The 6,000-nt window shown below is 44.6% G+C and overlaps 1 long non-coding RNA gene across 1 annotated transcript in view; it reads right to left on the bottom strand.

Annotated features, from left to right (window-relative positions):
- Positions 1-959: 959 nt before the first annotated feature.
- Positions 960-6,000, bottom strand: part of LOC116551624 — a 12,083-nt gene continuing 7,042 nt past the window's right edge. Inside the window, exon 2 of the long non-coding RNA XR_004269021.1 lies at positions 960-1,242. This is a non-coding gene — a long non-coding RNA (uncharacterized LOC116551624). The remainder of the gene's footprint in view (positions 1,243-6,000) is intronic.

Here is a 6,000-nt window from a genome sequence, read left to right as displayed (position 1 = left end):
TTGTTTTTGATGATCTTGACAATTTTGAGAAGTACTGGTCAGGATGCCCCTCTGTTGGAATTTGTCTGTTTTACTTATGATTAGATTGGGTTATGGGTTTGTATTAGCCCATTCTCCAGGGTTCTCTGGAGGACTCTGACTAATACAGTTGTTACATTGCTATAAAGAAATATTTAGGCTGGGCGCGGTGGCTCAAGCCTGTAATCCCAGCACTTTGGGAGGCCGAGGCGGGTGGATCACGAGGTCAAGAGATCGAGACCATCCTGGTCAACATGGTGAAACCCCATCTCTACTAAAAATACAAAAAATTAGCTGGGCATGGTGGCACGTGCCTGAAATCCCAGCTACTCAGGAGGCTGAGGCAGGAGAATTGCCTGAACCCAGGAGGTGGAGGTTGTGGTGAGCCGAGATCGCGCCATTGCACTCCAGCCTGGGTAACAAGAGTGAGATCCGTCTCAAAAAAAAAAAAAAAGAAAAAAAAAAAGAAATATCTGAGACTGGGTAATTTGTAAAGAGGTTGAATTGGCTCTTAGTTCTGCAGGCTGTACAAGCATGGCACCAGCATCACTCAGCTTCTGGGGAGGCCTCGCAGAGCTTTTACTGATGACTGAAGGTGAAGTCGGAGCAGGCATGTCACATGGTGAAAGCAGGAACAAGAGGAGAGGGGAGGTGCCACACACGTTAACAACCAGATCTCTCGAGAACTCACTGTCTATCATGAGGACAGTAGCAAGGGGATGCTGCCAAACCATTCATAAGAAATGTGCCCCCATGAGCCAACCTTCTCTCACCAGGCCCCATTTGCAACACTGGGGATTACATTTCAACATGAGATTTGGGTGGGGACACACATCCAAACCATATCAGGATTTATGAAAGGAAGTAAAGTAAAAAATTTATCAGCGGTAAATTACCATTTCATCACATCATATTGTAAACCAAAAAGTATCTGAGATAGGTCTCAATTAATTTAGAAGTTTATTTTGCCAAGGTTAAGGGTATGCCTGGAAGAAAAGAACAAGTAATCACAAAACAGTCTGTGGTCTGTGCCGTTCTCCAAAGATGAATTTAAGGGCTTCAGTATTTAAAGGGGAACAGCAGGCTGAAGGGGAAAGAGGGAGGGTACGCTAATCCACATGTTGCCAGAGAAAAGGAGCAGGTAGGGGAACAGTCAACTGTGTATTCCTCTGGTCTCAGAAAATCAGCACCTTCCGTAAGATAGGATGATGGCAGAGTAGCTACCTGTGGAGATACAACTTTTTATCAGTAGCTATCTGCTTAGGAACAAAAGGAAAGACACTTTCTTGCATGACTCAACTTTCAGCCCAATTTTTTTTCCTTTTGGCATTGTGAATTGGGATCCCAGGTTTTTGTTTTTAAGGTGATATGGTTTGGCTGTGTCCCCACCCAAATCTCATCTTGAATTGTCGTTCCCATAATCCCTATGTGCCGTGGGAGGGACCTGGGGAGGTAATTGAATCATAGGATGGGTTTTTCCCATGCTGTTCTTGGGATAGTGAATAAGTCTCACGAGATCTGCTGGTTTTATAAAGGGCAGTTCCCTTACACACACTCTCTTGCCTGTTGCTATGTGAGAGGTGCCTTTGCTCTCCCTTTACCTTCTGCCATGATTGTGAGGCTTCCCCAGCCCTGTGAAACTGTGAGTCCATTAAACCTCTTTTTCTTTATAAATTACTGTCTTGGGTATGTCCTTATTAGCAGCATGAGAAGAGACTAGTACACAGGGTAGATACTGTCAATGTAATGCATCACTGTTGATGTGGACTGGGGTTGAGACAGCGTTTGTCAGGCTTCTCCACTGTAGAGCTACTCCCCACCCTCTCAACCTCTCCCTTCCCCCTTCTCATGTTTCTCTTTGGAGGGAAGTCACTATGTGAAGCATACTTTTAAGGAGCACAGTTATGCTCCCCGCCTTGATGGCAGAGAATCAATGTAAATTATTTGGGATTCTTCTGGACAGGAGACTTGTCTCTTCTCCCTGTTTATTAATTTATTCAATTATTTATTTATATTAGTATGGATTTGTAGAAATTTATTCACTGGTTTATTATCATATTAATTTATTTTGTTGCTCAAATTGTTCCAATTTTGGCAATTAGAGCACTTTCAGTTGGTTCTGGATGTTTACTTTTTAACCCTAAGGTATTCAGTGTTCTGGTCAGTTTTATACCATGATATTTAAAAACATGAATGGGACCTACTATATAACTATCATTTTTTTTAAATTCTTTTTTTAGACAGACTCTTGCTTTGTTGCCGAGGCTGAAGTGCAGGGGTGCGATCTTTGCTCACTGTAACTTCCGCCTCCCAGGTTCAAGTAATTCTCCTGCCTCAGCCTCCCAAGTAGCTGGAACTACAGGCACCGGTCACCGTGCCTAGCTAATTTTTGTATTTTTTGTAGAGACAGGGTTTCACCATGTTGGCCAGGCTGGTCTCAAACTCCTGACCTCTGGTGATCCGCCTGCCTCGGCCTTCCAAAGTGCTGGGATTACAGGCATGCGCCACCACACCCAGCCAGTATAACTCTTATATTGGCAAAACAACAAAATGAAACCCTGATTTCTTTAATATTAAACGACCACCTTCCCCTATATGACTTAGAGGAACCTTGTTTGTTTGCACAATAGTAATGATTAGAAATGTTAAAATGTCAGCATTGAAAAGGGAGCAGGGTTTATTGATCTTTCATACGTAATTCCAACAGCAGCTGGTGAGAGTGTGCTGGGTTCAGGGCTGAGACATTGAGGTGTTTAGTATCTGCTCTTCAGCCACTTCCTATGCCCCCACAAGTTGAGCTTGGCACCAGTCAGCTTGTTTGTACAGATGTTGATTCAGTTCAGAAATAGCTATCTGGGCCCAGGGCTATGCCTCACAGATGGTGATTCAGCTCAAGGGCTTCACAGACAAAGGTTGTCATGCAGCTGGAGCGCTTGGGGACTCCCCAGTTCAGACCCCAGAGAAGGTAGAAAATTAGAAATCGAAAGGGCCTGTCTATTCCTGAATAATGCATCACTCCAAAACTTAGTGGCTTAAAACAACAGCCATTTTTAATCTCATGGTTCCTGTGGGCTGGGTATTGGGAAGTACTCAATGGGATGTTTCTGCCTTGGGTTCTCTCATGATGGTGCAGTCAGATGGTGGCTGGAACCGGGGTCACCTCTAGGGCTTCTTTACTCACACCTCTGGTACCCAGACTGGGAAGATAAAACATTTGAGGACAGAAACAGCTAGGGCTCCAGGGCATCTCCCTGTATGTGGTCTCTCCATGTGACTTCTCCAGCATAGTCGTTCATGGTAGTTGGACTTCATGGTGGCTCAGGACACCAAAGGCACATATTGCATGAGAGAGAGAGAACTATGGGCTGAAGGCATTTTGCTTTTTTCTAAGTTGGCCTAAGAAGTCACATGGAAAGAGAATTAGCCGTTATCTTTTTGTGGGAAGAGTGTCAAAGAATTTGCAGAGAAGTTTTAAAACCATGGCAGGACCTGAAAGACCCGGTTGCTCCCAGGACTGGATGTCTTCCTTTTGCCCCTTCTGTCCCTGTCTGTGTCCTGCCCCTGTTCTGTGCTCAGGATGCTGCGTGACAGCTCCTCTCTGCTCTTGGTCCTGGGACACTTCACTCTTCCTTGCATTTTTCCTGCACACTGCCTACACCTTGTAAACAGTCCTTTTATTAAACTCCTCAAATTACCCAATTTGAGACACTGTCCGTCTCCTGCAGTGATTCCGATATTTACTCCGACGTCCTTCATCTCAGAGATGAGGAGAATGACCCCATGCTCCCAGCCAGGGGTGCAGGACTTGGGACATCCAATCCAGGGTCCTTTTGTTTCCATTCTATTAGCCAACATATCCAGAAACCAGAAAGGGGCCTGAGGCAAAAGGAAAAGTCACTGACACAGTGTATTTATTTAAAACTTAGATTTTTTTTTCAGCACAGATTTTTGCATCAATTTTTATTTTATAACAGATCGCACTATAATATTCTTTATCATGACTGAGTTTTTTTTGGCGGCCCCTTAACTTCTGTGTACCTGGGAGTCCCCTGCTTGCCTCACCCTATCCATGCCCCGTCCCTCCAGCTCGCTCCCCACGTTGTGCTGCTACCACACTGCAGAGCGCGCTGTGGGCTTTTAGAGGCGACCCAGGAATCCTTTCAGCACCTCCTGCTTTTCCTGAGGTTTTATCATTCGACTCTCATTGCCTGGCTGGTGCCACATCTTCAGATGCTGTCAGCAGCATTTCAGTGGTGACTAATCCCTAATTTGTAACTGGGTGGAAACAGAAGCTCCTTTATTCAATTTTCTTTTAGGCACTTCCCAGGAGTGCCAGGTGTACGTGTGCCGGCCACTCTGGAGGAAGATGGGTGAGCTGCACGGTGGAACTTGGAGGCATTTGCATTTAGGGGGGAAGACAGACATATTAAAAGTTAGAGGGCCGGGCGCGGTGGCTCAAGCCTGTAATCCCAGCACTTTGGGAGGCCGAGGCGGGTGGATCACGAGGTCAAGAGATCGAGACCATCCTGGTCAACATGGTGAAACCCCGTCTCTACTAAAACTACAAAAAATTAGCTGGGCATGGTGGCGCGTGCCTGTAATCCCAGCTACTCAGGAGGCTGAGGCAGGAGAATTGCCTGAATCCAGGAGGCGGAGGTTGCCGTGAGCCGAGATCGCGCCATTGCACTCCAGCCTGGGTAACAAGAGCGAAACTCCGTCTCAAAAAAAAAAAAAAGTTAGAATAAAATACGATACGGGCTCTCCAAGCTATATAAAAAATACTATGAGTAGACAACTAAATCTGTTCATTAGGTTTTGCTCAAAAAAGGAAGGAGGGTGGGTAGAAGGGGGTAGGATGGCAGAGGGGAGGAGCAGGCTGGCGGCTGGCAGGTCCCACCGAAGTGAGGTCAGAAGGCACCACAGATAAGTAAACAACGCCTAGCTTGCAGTTTTCTCTTCCACTGTCCTTATTTAGATCCTCTTGTGTCACTGCATGTAGCTGGCAGACTTTTCTATTTTAGATCTATTCTAAGGCACTAAGGAATGAGGCTCTTTACACTTCATTTCTCTGCCGTCAGGGAAGAGGCTGATGTTACGTGCCCATGCGTCACCACTACTTAATGACAGACACACCAACGGTTCTGGACCTGGCAGTACTTTTCCCTTTGATGCAGGAAGTGAGGGATGTTGAATGGCATTTCATTATGATCTACTGACTAGATGTTAGTCATGGCGTATTTTAGAGTAAGCCTGAAGGGAGCTGAGGTAACAGTGTCACTCCAAAGGCTATTGTGCAAACATGAACAGTCCCCAATCTCCTTCACAGTTATCCATCTGCAGGCGTCTTGCTTTGGGCTGCACCATCTCTTTTTTTTTTTTTTTTTTTTGTAATGAAGTTTTCCTTTTGTGCTGCTAGTCTAGTCATTTGGTTAATTTCCAAGGCTGTTGTCTGTAAAGGATTGACTACCTAGCTGGACATAGGGATCTCTTTGGTCTGGACTTTGTTTCTGACTCACTGCGACAACCTGGGCAGATAGATCACTTAATCTCTCATCCTTTACCTGCCATCATTACTCTTTGAAAGCCTTCTCGCTAAATCACTGCTTTCTTATTCCCAGTGTTCCTAGGCCTTAACAGATGATGTCATTTAACAATCCTTGATATGGGATCAGAATACTACTACTTCTTTTGGGCAGTTGCTAATTATTTTATTTTCTGTTTCTGCTTTGTAATTTCCAGTTCCCCTTTTCTTCAGTCTTCTCAATTTCACTATACTCTATATTTCAGCTGTTCTCTCTGATGCAGCTGAACTACTCTATAATCTTTAATGGGAACCATTCCTAGCTAATCTTTTGAAATGCAGTTCTGTAATTATATTTTAACTTAGTTCCCTGTTTTGCTAACTGTGACTTTTAAAGTCTGTTAATGTTCTAATATGAAGTCATTCATTCTGATTTAATAATTATATGAAAAACATACCCT

The sequence above is a fragment of the Sapajus apella genome, unplaced genomic scaffold, assembly GCF_009761245.1.
Source record: "Sapajus apella isolate SASKATOON/1434 unplaced genomic scaffold, GSC_monkey_1.0 scaffold1, whole genome shotgun sequence".
In the NCBI taxonomy this organism is placed as follows: domain Eukaryota; kingdom Metazoa; phylum Chordata; class Mammalia; order Primates; family Cebidae; genus Sapajus; species Sapajus apella.
This window is presented reverse-complemented; position numbering and strand designations above follow the sequence as displayed.